Raw genomic sequence first — 17,802 nt, forward strand, 5'->3', positions numbered from 1 at the left:
CCGTCCGATTCCGTCTTATATGTAAAAGTTAAATGGTGGTGATAATTATAAAAGGTATTAATTATTTTGCGGATTTTTGTCTTTGGAATAATAGCGAAAATATCGTCAACTATCTATAATAAGTCGGAACATTGAAACTAAGTTGACTTAAACAATATGTTTCGAGATCATCCATCACCATGTCTGCCAAGATGGGTGAGAGAGGAGATCCCATGGGACTGCCAAAAATTTGTTCATAATATTGTTTATTGAAGCTAAAACTAGTAGAATCTAAAATAAATTCGACGGCATATAAGAACTGAGCACGACTGAAATTTGTGTTTTGACAAATGTCGCTCCATCGTTTCTCAATAGCGCGTAAAACCAATTCTTTTGGAATATTAGTGTATAGGGCGGTCACATCTAAAGAAATCAAAGTATTATTATTGTCAATAATTTTATCTTTTAAATTTGTGGAAAATGTCCAGACGTTCTTAACGTAAGATTTCGGTAACAAAATAGAACTATGTAAAATATTATGAATATATTTAGCAACATTATATACTGGATTACCTAATGAAGATACAATGATGCGTAGAGAAAATTCTTTTTTGTGAACCTTTGGCAAACCATAACAACGTGGTAAATTACCATTAGTGATATTTAATGACTTATATGTGGAGTCGTCAATCAAATCGTTATCTCGCCAGGATTTTAAGGCGTTGGTCTTTATAGAAACAAAAATTTGGGAAAAGTGGCGATTTATTTCTCAACATAGTCTCCTTTTAGCTCGATACACTTGACCCAGCGATGCCCCAACTTCTTTAACCCATCTGAAAAATACGTTTTCTCGAGGTCTGCAAAATAGGCCTCCGTGGCGGCGATGACCTCCTCATTTGACTCAAATTTCTGCCCGGCGAGTGACTTTTTCAAGTTTGGAAACAAAAAAAAGTCGCACAGGGCCAAATCTGGAGAATACAGTGGATGGGGCAGCAGTTCATAGTGCAATTCGACCAATTTGGCCGTGGCGACGATGAAGGTGTGAGCCGGTGCGTTGTTATGGTGGAAGAGCATTTTTTTCTTCGCCACATGGGGCTGTCTGAAAATTTTACTATGAAATAAGTATATAATTTTAATATAGTTCTTATTTCTGTAAATATAACGAAATTTAAAAATGTGTAATATAGTGATGTATTGTAAATTTAAAAAAATTATAACTTAAAAATAAACATATGGTCTTGAACTCTGGTCTTTGTCATATTCGGATCTATAAATTGTGGATGTAGCACGGACATAAACAACAACATGCCATCGCCGAGACCTTCGAGGTGAATCCCTCTCGGTCTCGACGTACGGCCCCGGCCAGCACTCGCAGCCTGTGCCGCCTCCCCATACGACTCACGCAAGTCCGTCATGTCTCCATCCGCACCGCTGGACGCTTTCATAATGAGGCGCCAGCAGTTAAGGAATTTGACAGCGGACGGCTTCTCGCGCACCGAGTCGCCTTCAAGGATACGCGACAAACAGGACTTTTTGTTTTTCTTGTAGAGGGATTGCACAATTGCATACTCCCTCTTTCTCTTCTGCTCCCTGCTCTCTCGCTTGACAGGAGGACAGTGCTTCTTTGCCGAAACGCGCTGTGGAGGGCGCACCTGTACCGGCCGCGGGAAGATCATGCCCAGCCATCTTTTGATAGCCAGGACGTCGACCCTCCCCGCCGTCAGAGCATCTCTTGCCGTGCCAGCAAGAGTATCAGCCTCATAACTACGGAACGCCGCACTCTGCTCTACGAGTGATTCGCAGCCTCTGAGAACTCTGCTCAGGGGGAGGCTGATGTGCGCTTTGATCGTCTGTACTAGTCTCAGTGGCCGCAGGGGTGGTGTCGGCTCCTATCATCACCACACCATCCCTATCGCCCTCATCGATCACAATCGCGCGACGCAATTGGATCTCTTGGCAGAAGTCTCTAACCATCACTCGGTAAGGCTCCTGTCGCCGTTTACCCTTGATGGCTTCGAGACTTCTATGGGGGAACTTTGTCTCCAGATACTGGTTTATAAAGAGTTCCTCGGCTAAGGTGCCTTCAGCCTCAGCGCGTGCCATGAGTCTCGTTTCCTCCACGGACCATCTGGCTTTTACGCGGTCAACATTGATAGCACTGTTGGCTTCCAATGGGTGAGCTCGCACTTTGTGAACTCCAAGACCACGCATGATCCGGAACCTCGCCGGGCAATGCTCACAGCTGACCATCTCCTCCTCTAGGCTGTCCACTTAAACCTGGCTGGTCCTTATAGTAATTCGCGACGGACCAGTTGCGATCCCGTCAGGGTCCTCCGCACCTCTCGCACGCTCACGCACGCGAGCACTTGCACGCAGTACCCGGGCCATCCGAGAACCCGGGATATCAGATTCATTCTTCTTATTCTCTATATTATCTGCGTGTAGGGGGGCAAACGGATTGACAACTGAGAGCCCCCCAAGACACCCCGGTCTTTCTTGGCCTCACAACTCACCATGACCGTAGGCGCATGGGCCAAAGCCCTTAGGGGCGCACTTCGCTGTACACTCTCTTAGTCGACACCTATCAAGTCGAAACTTCCGAGGTAGACCGTTTCCGGGAGCACCACGAGGAGGTGGAGGTACAACTTAAACGTGAATGGCTGAAGGTCCTTACAAGAGGACTGAGACGCATCACGAACCAACCACGACTCTCTCTAAGTATCATCTCGGCGTGTTGCTTTGAGGACCGAGAGAGTCATAGTTACTCCCAAATTTGGTTTTTTTACCGACATCGAAAGTGGATGTGGCCATTTAATTCCACACGAACCGTAAAATGGATGTACGTGATGCTAGTGCGCGGCCTAGAAAAAGCGTCGTACGAAAAATGACGGTGTGGCGCCTCTCATCCTTCTTTCTGCTTATACCAAAGAATATAGACGAGTATAGGTATAGAGGGTACCCCGCATAGACATAGTAAGTATAGACTGCGCATTTGGTGTAAAAGCTGTTCAAATTTTAGAAAAAGAGAGCCTGCTTTCCTGGTGCCTCCTCTCTGTCTATCAATAGCTAGAGTGGGGGCATAAAAAAATATGTTTTGTGTCTGCTACCTCGTAGCGTCTCCTTAATCTTTTTCATTCCTTTTTATTCCCACTACTTTTCTATTTTACGAATCAACGAAGACTTCGTTCTCCCACTACGCGTCATTAGACAGAGAGGAGGCTACCAGGAAAGCAGGCTCTCTCTTTCTAAAGTTTCACGACAGCCGAACAAAGGAAATTTAGGGAACGCGCAGTCTATACTTACTATGTCTATGGTGCCCCGCGGGTCGCACAAGCTGGGGTATGTAAAGTGATGTAGGTATGTGATATAAGCGGGGAGCACACACTCTTGCATAAAAGTACAATTTCATGAACGCTAGAAATCAGCGTCAAATTAAAATCACTAAACTTTCTCTAGATTCGGCGTCAAGAAAATATAGTGGGGAATAAAGTTCAGACCGTTTCAGCTTTTTCAGCATGCCGCAAATTCAACAATAATTATAATTAACAATAAATGAAGAAGAAGAAAGAGTTGTTCTTTTTAAACATTATTCACCTGCCTCGCCCGTTCTGTCATCCATGCACGATATTTCTGCCTGTAAGCCATTATATTCTCAATTTTATCGGCGGTTCACGACGCGCATATTTTGCCACTACTTCTCCCTCCATTAGACAATCGACAAATTTAGTCACGTGATCTTGGTTTGACGCTGGTTTCTAGCGTCAATAAAAACTGTGCTTAAGGGTGCATTTTCATGTGACGCTTTGACGCTGGATTTCAGCGTCAAAAGACGTCACGTGATCAAAATAGACAAATTGGCATCCTTATTTTTGATCACGTGACGTCTTTTGACGCTGAAATCAGCGTCAAAGCGTCACATGAAAATGCACCCTAAGAGTCGGCAGAAGGCTTGGTGGAGACGCCTGTCGGCCGGCCGGAAACTAGGATTTATTCATTCCCAAATTGTAGTAATAGTATTAAATAAATCTCAATAAAATGATGATATTTATAATCAGTAAGATTATTCGCATTCTCGTACAACGTCATTTGCTGGAAAAAAGATAAAATTTATAATATATTCTATAGTAAGATGACATAATATATAAATGTATATATTGTGACGTGACAAATTGAAATTGTCCGTCACAAGGGCTGAATGGCCCGATCGGGGGAGGGCACGGAACCTCTGCTCTCCCGAGACAGCGAGAGAGAGAGAGAGAGAGAGAGAGAGAGAGAGAGAGAGAGAGAGAGAGAGAGAGAGCGTGCGTGCGAAAAGCGCGGGACCGGACGCGATCCCGCTGCTACGCGTTTTCGTATAATTTTTGTTGAGAGTTAGGATTATTTCGGCGGCAGACAGGATGTGCGACGAGTCTCAGCCGAGAAAGAAACTCTGGAGGAGAAATAGGAAAACATAGGAAGCAGGACGACGGGGACCCCCTTCGTCAGGGACACGCCCGGTAAGCCCAAGATTCAAAATTTCTTCACCGAACATCCGACAACGGAGTAGGTGCCACTGCCTAAAAATGTGTACCTTCCAGGAGCGAGCAAGGGATGGCCACTCGGGTGCAACAAGCACCCGAGTCCCCGCATACGGAGCGCCGGCAGGAGAGCTGCCGCCCCCGGGACATCCGGAATCCCGAAGGAGAGCAAGGAGCGGCCCTGCCGTGCGCTGCCGCGACGACCGCCTACGAAGGGCAACCCGCGGATCAGGACTCCGCGGGTAAGGATAATTGAGCGCGCGTTTGCAAGGATCACCGAGGCCGCGCGCGCGGCCGACCTGATAGCGCCGCGAGTGGCCTATCTAGGTAATTGAGTCACCGACGTGTCTCCTGAGGGCCCCCGGTTCGGCACTGTCTAGCGAGCGCCCGAAGAGAGTGGAGGTCCCGAGACGGAAGCGCGACTTAGAGAGAGCGAGAGAGGGGAGGACGATAAGGATCGTTACAGGACTGGTGAGACGACGTGGTCATCCTGCTGTCGCCGAATTAAGGTAGCAGGGTGGATGGGTCCCGAATTACCTATCGTTAAGAGATTGTGCCGGACTTGGTTGCCGGCCCGTTATAAAATTGCGAGAGATTAGTTTTATTGTCGAGTCGCAGTATTAACGTAACGAAACTCTATTGGGAGAAACTACGACCCATCCACTCTCTTGCGTTTCCGCATATTCTCTCTCCCGCGTGGACAGTCTTCGCGTGTAACATTGTCGCGCGAAAATTACCGCGATTTACGCGTTGCCGAATATAGTCCGAGGCGAAAAATCGGGGAGCTTATAAACGCATTCGGGCTCATTAAAGTATTGATGTTGTCTTAAAAGAAAAGGCGTGATTACGTTTAATTTTGTGTATGGAATTTATGTACGGCGCACGCGGTGCGCCCTTACGCCGGCCCCTTTGTTGTCGCGCATACCGCGCGGATCACGCGCCCGCGGCGTGGAGTGATATACCCGGTGGCGCATCGCCGATTTAATTAATCATTTTCTTTTGTTATTGGAGACACTACCTCGTTGCCGCGAATTAGTTAAATATTATTCATAACTCGGCACGGCGAACCACCGGTCGTATTGCCTCACCAAACTCTCAATCGTGCGTCTGTGCACGCCGCTTATTTCTGTATATTATATACTCATGTGTCTTATGAACAAAATTTAAATATATGTTTTATTAACTTTAATTCCTCGGGTGATTTCTTGCCGCCACGCACCCGAACCCTTACCCGTACGGAGGCTAGCCGAGCGGGAAAGCTGCCGTCGCGATCTCTCTCTCTCCCGTGATTGACACCCGCGAGAGGGCTTGGACAATAAGTCCGAGTAAATTAAGACTTAGCGTCCCGCGAATTTATTAATTGAGAGACGGTGCGGCTGCCGCACCTGGCGCCCAACTAAATCGAGATTTTAGTTTTTTTTTTATTTTTTTTTGTTATAATTTTTTTTGTGATCGGACGGAGAGATCGCGCCGAAGGGAACCGATATTCCGCAGGAGACTTTTCTCCTTACGCGACGAATTGATATTCGCTGCGAATTCCGCGCGATACGGTTATAATATATATATGTATGTATATATATATATGTATATATATATATATATACATATATATTTGTAAAATACTATAAATAAAAAAAATCTTGAGTAAGTATAAGACTGCGAAACTGTGACAATATATATCATCTCGTTTTGCTCTTTACTTGTTCTCTCTTTTTCTCTCGCTTTCGATGAACATCCGGAGATTTTTAATTATTTATTTAATAGTATATAATAATTTATACAAATTTAAATGTTTCATATAAGATATATAATACATATGTTAAAATGAAAAATATCGCATAAAAAATATATGTATATATTTGTTAATTTATTTATGTAAATACAAAATATATTGTTGAAAATTAAGAATTTAACAAGGCTTTGTAATATAAATATAAATATAAATTGAGTGTTAAACAGGCAATAAGAACCACATCGCGGATGACAGTGCGTTATCCCAACAAAACTAAATTTTTACTTGGACACGGCCAAGATTTCAAATTGGAATAAAAATCTCTCTACAAGAGATTTTTAATTCCATACATCCCCTGTTCCCCCCTTAAGGAAATAAAATGCAAGAGAAAAATATAGATCCGAAAGTCGCTGAATGGGGAATCGAACCCAAAACCTTTCGCTTGCCGGGCGACTGCTCTTCCAACTGAGCTATTCAGATCCCTTTGGTTCTATACTTTTCTCTATTATATATAATAATGTTGATAAACAAACGCCTTTAAGCCTGCGTGTACAAATTAAGAATTTAACAAGGCTCTGTAATATAAATATAAATATAAATTGAGAATGTTATACAGGCAATAAGAGCCACATCGCGGATGACAGTGCGTTATTCCAACGAAACTAAATTTTTTTGTTAGGATTAAAACCTGTGCACAAAACACTAAATTTTTACTTGGACACGGCCAAGATTTAAAATTGGAATAATCTCTACAAGAGATTTTTAATTCCATACATCCCTTGTTTAACACTCTCAATTTATATTTATATTTATATTACAGAGCCTTGTTAAATTCTTAATCTGTACACGCTGGTTTAAAGACATTTGTTTATCAACATTATTATATATAATTGTATAAAATTGTAAGGCATATTAGAGAAGCCGTTTCTCGATGTTTTCGGCAAGGTCATCACGTTCGATTTATTTTCGCGACCGCGCGTTCCAGATGGACAAACAAGCGTTTTTGTCTGAATCTCGTTCTTCAATAGGTCGATCGCAAGCGAATCACGATAGGGCACGCACGTGTCACGCGTCGATCATATGATCTATCGGCCGTTGTCGTTACCGATGTACGAGTTCGGAGCAGTCTGCCCTGAGAGTCCGTCTTGAAAGCTTAAAAGGAGATTAGAGTGACTGAAATCGCGTATAGTTAAGAAGCAAACGCGTTATTGGACGACTGTTTCTGTTCAGTTTTGTAAACTAAATCATTTCAAAATTTATCTTACGAAACCGTTCACTCTCTCCTCGCAGAATCCTACTGCAGATTTACGTTCTTGGCGCAAAATAAATATTTTCCTTCTGTGCACAAAAATAATTTCGAAGGTTTACGCACAATAATAGAGAAAAGTATAGAATCGAAGGGATCTGAATAGCTCATTGTCAGTTGGAAGAGCAGTCGCCCGGCAAGCGAAAGGTCTCGGGTTCGATTCCCGATTCAGCAACTTTCGGATCTATATTTTTCTCTCGCATTTTATTTCCTTAAGGGGGGAACAGGAGATGTATGGAATTAAATCTCTTGTAGAGATTATTCCAATTTTAAATCTTGGCCGTGTCCAAGTAAAAATTTAGTGCCTTGTGCACAGGTTTTAATCCTAACGAAAAAATTTAGTTTCGTTGGGATAACGCACTGTCATCCGCGATGTGGCTCTTATTGCCTGTTTAACACTCTCAATTTATATTTATATTTATATTGTTGGAAAGTTATGTTTCCGCGGCCATACGCACACTCGGTCTGAGTGGCGCCATCCGGCGTCGTATCGACCACAGGGATTGACGCGATTATTATCGATATCTCGTGCTAGACATTGATCGACTCAAAAGGATGTCGGTGGCACTGATATCGACTTTGGATTTCGGCCATCTTCTTCCGGTGTATCCGATACGTCTATCCCTGTGATATTTGTAACGTGTGCTTACTTGATAAATATGCTAATAAATAGTGAAGTATCATCATAACGATTTGTCTCCTCTCGATCGCAATTGATCTCTCATCCCGATCCAGACGTATCCTTATCATATATTTCTTATATATATATATATATGTTACCTATAATTTATAAATATAAAATGTGGACACATGCATTAAAAATGATTTTAGATTCTATTAATCGAAAAGTGGATGTATTTAGCACGGACGCGAACCACAAATCGAAAAGTGGATGTAAATAGATGTGGCTATGTAGTTCCAATTCCTAAAAGTGGATGCACGGCGCTGCTGTACGGTCTTTTAAAGCGTCCCACGAAAATCGCCGGCATGGTCTTTCTCATGCTTCTCTCTAAGGCCCTTTACACGGCACCCTTAATCGGGTTTAATAACATTCGTAGTTGTAAGACTGGCCAATCACAGCCGTTCCATTCTTCAGGGGAACGGCTGTGATTGGCCAGTCTTACAACTACGGATGTTATTAAACCCGATTAAGGGTGCCGTGTAAATGTACTTATATTAAGGCCACTGTCTGCTGATATCAGAGAAAAACTTGAGAGTGGCCACCGGGATTCAGCGGCCGCGTGTACTAGTGCGCTCCCTGACAAAGTGAACATAAACTATGTCGTGACGCTCAGTAAAAAGCACGGTAAATGGTTCTATTCCGTGATATGGTTTATATCCGAACTATTCAGCTAAGAACCAAGTTGAGAACCGAACAGCTGAGTCAGACAACACAAGGACAAACGATCCATCGCTCTGGCTTTGTCTCATCTCACCGATGCGTCTCGTGGACTCGTGCGGTTGCAGGCACAAAGTTTCGCCTTCGCGCGTAGTTCGCGTAATTCGAGGGTTATAATTTTTATGACGTTGACTTTGGGCAATATATCAAAAAATTATATACATATCTTTTTAATTTGCTTTTTATTAAAATATTTTATTATTTATTTTCCAGCCCAAAAGTCATTATATAGAGATGGCTTACTAAATATTTGAGATAGAATAAAAATATTTTGCCAGTAAAGGGATAGGGCGTAAAGCTTACAATTAATTATTTTCAAAATAATTAATTTAAACAATATATGGCAACTTTTATATTCGGTTCGATTAAATTGATTTTCGAAAAGTCGGCGTAGTACATATACATTATAAAGTCTGCGATTATTATGTTGTTGACTCGGGTGCAATTCCTGTCACTGACACTTTTTTTATTTATGCAAATTAGAATATTTAATTATGTAAAACAAAATTAATTTAATATTTTTAAAATTTTTTTAACTTTTGCAATAGCGTTTTATTTGCTTCATTTTATAATAGGTACAATGTATAAAATAATATTATGTAAAATAAAAATTATCCAGTTGTGTATCTGTATAAAAAAATTGCAAGTGCAAAAAGAAAAAGCAAAATTGTTAAATTAATTTTATTTTACATAAATAAATATTCTAATTTGCATAAATAAAAAAAAACAATGTGAGTAATAGGAATTGAACCCGATTTGATTTTTAATTACTGTCTAATTAAAAATTATCCGATTTATTCCGTGTTTGGTGTCGTTTTAATCGTAAAAGTTTTATTAATCCATTAAAATTATTTTCAATTAAATTAAATGTAAATTAAAAGTTTTAATTTTTATATATAAGATATTTAAACTCGTAAATTATTGCAGAGATAGGGAAAGATTTCCAAGATGTCGAAGCGAGAGCGAGAACGAATAAAGAGCGAGCGAGATGGCATATCATCAAAGAATTCCGAAGTCCTTAACTCCATGTTTTTCGTTTCCATCATCTTTTGTCTCATATTACATATTACTAGAAAATAAAATTTTGGTATTTTGCATTTTATCAGTTTGAAAATAATTTTAATGGATTATTGAGACTTTTGCGATTAAAATGACACCAAACACGGTATAAATCGGATAATTTTGAATTAGATAGATAATTAAAATTTGATATAAAACACGATATACACCTCCTTCTTCTCGGCCATTAGAATTTGATTACCTGTAGAGACTCCATCGCAGAAAATAAAGGTAACGATAAAAATAATAATGTTAGCTTAAGGAATCCGAATGCTTCGTCTGGTACATATGGCATTATTGCCTTCGGGAAGAGAATTACTAAGAATATTAAGTCTTTTAAAAATAGACATGATTTGAAGACAAGTGGGAAAAATTTTGCTGTTTCATTTACTGATGGTACTACAGCTAATAGTTTTGTATTAGATTTTCATAAAATAGCATCGCAAATCTTCCCCGGGGAGAGATGAATAGCCTACATTCCTAACTTTAAAGTTATTAAGCAGTATATTATAAGGAATGTTGACGATGACGATTCACTTCAGGAGATCATAGAAAATCTTCGTCCCCCTCCTGAATGGGGAAATTGCTGAACTCCTTTTTTTGAGGTGTACGATATATGATGAAGAAATCTTTTCGTTTAATTCAGACCGATAACAGCATAATAACAAAATATATTGATTCTGATTCGTATATCGTTAAATTCAGATCTTCAGCTGTACTGACTGATGTGATATACATGGGCAAAAGAATTCTTTTGAGACCATATATTCAAAAAGTTAAAAGATGTGACAAATGTCAAAGATATGGACATGTCTCTAAATTTTGTACCCTTTTGTACTCAGACAAGAATTCTTTCTGCTCAAAATATGGAAGGAATCCTTCTTCCCATGATGACGAGGGAAAGTGTTTAGTAGATATACTATGTTGTATTAATTGTAAAAGACATAACCTAGGAGATACAGAACATAAAGCCTCATCAAGTGAGTGTCCAGTGTTCATTAAACAGAAGGAGTTAAAAAGGATAATGGTTTATGAGGACGTCTCACTTTCCGAGGCGGAAATAATTTATTTTAAAAAGGGACCTTATAGAGGACATATAAATAGAGGAGATTCGTACGGAGTTCCTCACCCTACGCTACATGACTTCCTTTTAACTAACATGGCTACTTCGCAAAATACAATATGGTCAATGTTAGTTCCATCGGCAAGACCTTTTGCTGAAATAGTTAAAGCATCGTCTAACAACAAACCTTTAAATTATTGATCTCTACTTTTAGGTAGTGAGACGAGGAGTGTTGGTCGGGTGTGTTCTCCCTTTCTAACTTTAGACAATCCTGGCTCTCTAAGCAATACTAATGTGAATCTAAGAAATACAATTAAAAAACTGAAGAAGCTTTAGCATCGCAGAAATTTAAGAAAAAACTTTTCAATCAAAACAAGCTTCTTTAAACAGTGAAGTTTCTGACTCGGTTATGAGTAAGGAGAAATCACATAGTCCTAATGTTATGGCTGATAGCTTTACAAATCACAATAAAAAAAAACAAATTTTTCGAATTCACAATCTTCCGGCTCATCTAAAGCATCGAAAGTTAGTTCACTCAAGTCTAATACAGATGTAGAGGTATCAAATAATAGTAACTCTGACTTTCAAACTAAATCTCAACCCATAAAAAAGGTCAGTTCGAATGTTATGACTGATATGGGACTAGCATTATTAAACAAAACTTTTTTACATAATATCACATCTATCAGATATACATTAACATAATTATAAATTATGACTATTTTAAAAATAAATATTTTGCAGTGGAATTGTCGTTCGCTGATGAGAAGGATACCCAAGTTGTTGTACATGCTGAATGAATATAAAATTGGAGTTGCAGCTTTGAGTGAGACCAAGCTGGACGATGACAGGATTACATCTTTCGCTAATTATGAAATCTTTACAAATAATCGCAATAGGCATGGCGGTGATGTGGAAATTTTAGTGGATAGGGCCCTTAGGTTTTCACCAGTGAGCGACACTCGTCTGAATGCGGTTCCTTAAGGAATGGCATTGAAGTGGTTCTCAGAAAGATCTGGATTGGAACTGAAGTGGGCCTGGTTGTGTGTTCTATCTACAATCTTCCACGGGGAAGCAACCTTCCTCAAACGGAGGTGCGTGCTTGGTCGGAGGTCTTGCAGATATGTAGCTACTCCCCTGTTGTAGTGTGTGTGGAGATTTTAATGGGAAGAGTGGATCTATGGTCCAACCAGATTTCGGGTTCCAACTTAGAGAGTAGTAAAATAGAATCAGCAATTAGTGAGGTTGATTTGTACTGCCACAATAACGGCCAAAACACTTGGTCATCCGCTGATTTATCCAGATCGTCTGCATTAGACATCACCCTTCTAATAGTATTGCATACATATGTGATTGGGAGATTTTATCCTCTAATTATGGGAGTGACCATTTTCCCATTATCACTCGTATTAATAACTTTGCTTATTCTCAAGGAGCTGGTTTCGGTAGACCATCCTTTGCTACCGCGGATGTCAATTGGTCTGTTTTTCGGGAGCTTTGTGTAAAGTTTACTCAGTCACTCAACATAGAGATGGAGGATCTTAACGGAACATACAATAATTTGATCTCTAATTTACATAGTGTTGTGCATTTCCAGAAAGCACAAAAACAATTCTCGTAAGAAGGCACTGGCTCCTTGGTGGGATGAGGAATGTAAGGTCATACGAAGTAAAAATCTTTTGTTCAGGAAAGACAAAAGCAATCCAACAATTCAAATCTTGAGAATTATATGGCATTGTGTAAGATCTCCTCTAGAATATTTGCTAAAAAGAAAAGGGATTCTTTTAAACTTTTTTGCTCAAATATAAACTCTAAAATGTCTATCTCAAAAATCGGGACTTTTATTAGATCCTTCTCTAATAAGAGGTGTAATAGACAGAGTAACATCGTTATTTCTAAAGAGGATTTTCACGCAGCATTTGATAAGTTAGCATCTCCTTCATCAACTCTTCCTTTTTTATACAGTGATAAGCAATTACTTAATAACATCAATTTTAATTGTTTAAGGAATGACTGTTCGTACATGATGAGGCCTTTCTCTTGGGCTGAGTTCTGGGAGGTGATATCATTTTTCAAGGTGAAGTCTTCACCAGGCCCTGATTTAATCTCGAATAAGATCATAAAAAAATGCCTGTTGATACTTTGGCTTTGATTCTCAAGATCTTTAATCTTAAGATGCCTTCTTCAATAAGGGTATATATCCAGCTAAGTGGAGAGAATATTTCACAGTATTCATCCCTAAGCAGAGGGGTAGGGGATCTCTGAGACCAATTTCCCTTGCAAACAACCTTCAAAAAATTTTTGAGAGACTTGTTCATAAGCGTCTCGAGTGGTGGGCCAAAAATAATCAAGTAGTTCGGGAGTTTCAATTCGGTTTTAGAAGGGAACTTTCATGTATGGACAGTATTTCGATTTTAATAACTGACATTCATAGAGCAAATTTGAACAGGGAGTATACCGGAGTAGTATTTGTAGACCTTGAAGGCGCCTTTGACAATGTCGTTCCCGAGTCTTAAGTATTTATTTTTGAGAAATGCGGTCTTCTAAATAAGGTTTTGAAGTTTATTAAGGATATAGTTACATACCGCCATATTACAGGTTTTGCCGGGGAAGTGGCCTTGAAAAGGAGACTTACGTATAAAGGTCTCCCTCAGGGCTTCATACTCAGCCCTATTCTATTTAATATATACATAGCTGGGGTTTGCTCATGTTTGCCGGAGGGGATGAAGGTTCTCGCTTATGCTGATGACATAATTATTTATTGCTCGGGTTCTGAGCTTGAGTCTATAAGTGAACTTCTGAATCTTGCTCTAGAAAGAGTTAACTCTTTCTTTAAGATTCTGGGTCTGTGCATAGCTCCCGCGAAATCTGCTTGCTCAGTCTTCTCTAATTTAAGGAATAACTTGCGTATACTTATTAGGCGAAATAGATTTGTCATCAGACTGGGAGACGATGCTGTCCCTTTCTCCTGAGAGACGTGTTTTTTGGAGGTATATTTGGATATCGAACTTAATTGGAAGGCTCATTTTAATCAATTAAAAAATAGAATCATTAAAAAATCAACATTCTCAAGGCTATTGCTGAGATTGGATGGGGCGCACATCCATCTAATTTGCTAATGGTCTATAAAGTATTTATTCGTCCTCTCTTGGATTGGGGATGTCAGGTGTTCCATCCACTTGATCCTAGCCTTTATATTAAGGCATGCAGACTTCAATTTGCAGCTTTGAGAATTGTTTCAGAGATGATATGCACCACTCCTACAAACGTTATATTGGACATAAATGGCGAATTTCCTCTTTCCTCGAGATCGGATTTTCTAGTCAGAAAATTTTTGTGTAGAATTAACGCTCGCGTTTATCACATCCTATTAGAGAAATCATTCGAGACATTATAAATCTACAGAATGACAACGATAGGGACTTTGGTCCCTTGATAAAAAATTTTCTTCGTGATTTGGAGGAGCTTGACCAAGTGGAAACATTTAATTTTCCGGGATTTCTGGACTTTCCTTATGATATTAGGCATGTTGAGTTGTTTATGAACTCTGAGGTGGGCTTTCGATTGCTAAAGACAAAAAATATTCCGGAGGTGTTCGAGATATTTCTTAGACATGAAGTGAATGGTACAGTTTTTTATACGAATGACTCTTGTAATGAAGCCGCTAATAAAGTAGGATACGCTGTTTTCTCCCCAGATATTGGCCTGGAAAGTAAAACCCGCATTAATGACTTCTGCTCAATATTCAAGGCAGAGACATATGCCATAATTCATACTATAAATCTCATTCTGAACTCGGTAAGTAACATAAATTTATACAGCAGTGATTTTTTCGGATTCCTTGAGCGTCCTTTCCTGCCTGCGGAATCCGAGAGTTTCTGGTAACACTCATACTTTAATTATGAAGATCAGGAGCCTCATGTATTCTTGCAGGCAACTTGGAAAGAACGTAAAAATATACTGGATACCTAGTCATAAGGGTATTGGAGGGAATGAATACATTGACTTGTTGGCGAGGGAGTCTTTGAACCTTATTGATCCGTTCCTTGTGAGCAAACGCCATTACACAAACCAAAAAGAAGCGAAGGAAGATGCCATTAGCATTCTAATAATGCAAAATAGACACAAGGGAGCCAGATATTTTAATCTGGTCAAATCAATGCTTTCTCCTCCGTGGTATAGCTTGGTTGATCGTGATCTACCGAAATGATTGGTGGTCATGATTTCCCGAATCAGATCTCACCATGTCTCGCTCCGCGGACACCTTTGGGAAAAAAATATAGTTGAATCACCTAGATGTCCTTGTGGTCACTCATTCCAGGACCTTAACCATGTTTTCTCCAACTGTCTTGAATTCTGTGTATCTTCCAACAGACTCATCACGGCTGTTTGTCTTCATGATCCCACTGTTATTTTGGACATCCCACACCTCGCCTTCTCTAAACAGATCATAATCTATAAGGATTTATCCAAATTCACGAAACAAACTGAAGTCAAAATATAACTTCTCATCTAAGGTGCCCAAGAGTATTGAAGAAACAACATATATAAAAGTTTAAACCGTCAAAATTGTCTAAAAATGGTGTATGAGCTTATATAGCTCCAGCCAACAAAGAAGAAGAAAAAAAAAGCAGCTCATGGGGAATTTCCGTGGTAACATACTGACTGCTTGACAAGGAGAGAGTATCATTCCGTCTTTGTTTCTTTTGCATCTGAAAACTTGAGTTCAAGTCTATCTGGTATAATAATTTTTTTTTATAATATATTGGAATATATAAAAATTATTTTAAAAATATATATTTTTAAAGGCAATTTAAAAAAATTTTTAATATTGAAAATATTTCAATAATTTTACAACTACAACACATTGTATATAAATGCAAAATAATTTCATAAATAAATGAATTCAATATTTTCTATATTTTAAGAATTCTTTAGTTTTGTCTTTCCAAAAAAATATATTTTTAATATTTTTTATATACTTCAACATATATTATTAAAAAAGAAAAAATGTTGATAGATTTGAACCCGAGTTTTCACGGTGACAGGCTTACTTTTAATAGAGCTTTATTCAGTTTGGTTGAGTTACATATTCAATAAATGAAAATCATTTAACTGAAATGTTTGTTACAATATAAATTGAAGTTCCTGCTTTATAGCTTAATCTTTAGCTTTTTATAAATGTTACAAATATATGTTCGCCTTCGCTTAAATGTTATTTACAATATTCGTTTTTCCTTTTTAATAATTTGGTAATTATACAGAAAAATGCGTTTTATTAAAAACCTGCTTACATTTTTGTTGTTGGCTTATTTGCTCAAACCTATTTCTTTACTTAAACAATATATAAATATACTATAAATAATAAATAATAAAAATACGTCAACTATGAATACATTCTGCGTCAGGTACATCGAGTTTTTCATACGCTAGTTTGTACAACCATTTGGTCTAGTTGCTTTGTCGAGCAACACATTGTTTCCTTAACCAAATCAATTCTATTATTTATTTGTTCTGTGTAGAATCTTGAACCGATTTCGTCAATGTGGTTTTGTATAGGCTTATATTTGAAAGTTCATGTAAATTTTTGATTTTTTTATATCTGTCTTTGTTTAAAATTAATCGCAGGCATTTATTTTGATATGATTGTAACAGTTTAATATTTGTGGGCGCTGCCGAGCACCAGACTGGAGCCGTATATAACAATATTGGTCTACATATATGAGTCTTTTATTTGTAATACTTAATTTAAAGTTTTTAGCCATAAGTGAATATAATTGTCTCATAGTCCCATATGCTCTTTGAATTGATTTGCTTATGTGAACTTTGTATGTCAATCTACTGTCTAAGTGCATGCCGAAATATTTTACCAAACTTTTAGTTTGAATTGGTTATGTTTATACAGTGTAATCGGTGTAAAAAAATCGTGTTTTTGTATCTTCTAGTAAAAATAATTGCTTCTGTTTTATCTGCGTTGAGTGATATTTTCCATAATTTGTAATAATGTTCAAGAATATTTATATGTATTTGTATTTGTTTTGCCGCTACTACTGCGCTAAAAGAGTGTGCGTAAATTGCCGTGTCATCGCGAACATTGCTAATTTGGTTTTAGGAAATTCTGACATATTATTTAAAAATATATTAAATAATATCGGACCGAGAACTGAGCCTTGAGGTACACTTGCCCTTATTATTTTTGTTCTAGATTTACACATTTACAGATTTTGTTAGATATTATTTATTGTTACTTGAAATGTTCTATTGTTTATATATGAATGTATTAGCTTGATCATATGAAACGGATATTTCTGTTCCAGCATTTTATATAACAAACCATCCAAACTTTATCAAAGGCTTTTTCTATATCTTAGAGTAACACACCGTTACATTATCTTTATTATAATTTACTCGTATGTCATTTACTATTCTTACTATTTGTTGTACTGTGTTACGTTTTTTCCTAAAACCAAATTGATGCTCATTTGTGAGTTTGTTATTTTCGGCATGCTTTTGTAGTCTTATTAATATTATTTTTTCCACTACTTTGCTTAACGTGGCTAAGAGGCTTATCGGTCTATAACTAATTGGTAATGTTTACCTGATTTATGGATTGGTATTATATATGCAGTTTTCCATTTTTGAGGAAAATGTGCCAATTTAAAGATTGAATTTATTATATATGTTAATTGTACAATTGCTTTTCTCGACAAATTTTTTAGGATTATATTTTGTATTTTGTCTAGACCA

Source organism: Nylanderia fulva, unplaced genomic scaffold (genome assembly GCF_048542155.1).
Source record: "Nylanderia fulva isolate GAGA-0341 unplaced genomic scaffold, ASM4854215v1 Scaffold95, whole genome shotgun sequence".
NCBI classification, from domain to species: Eukaryota; Metazoa; Arthropoda; class Insecta; order Hymenoptera; family Formicidae; genus Nylanderia; species Nylanderia fulva.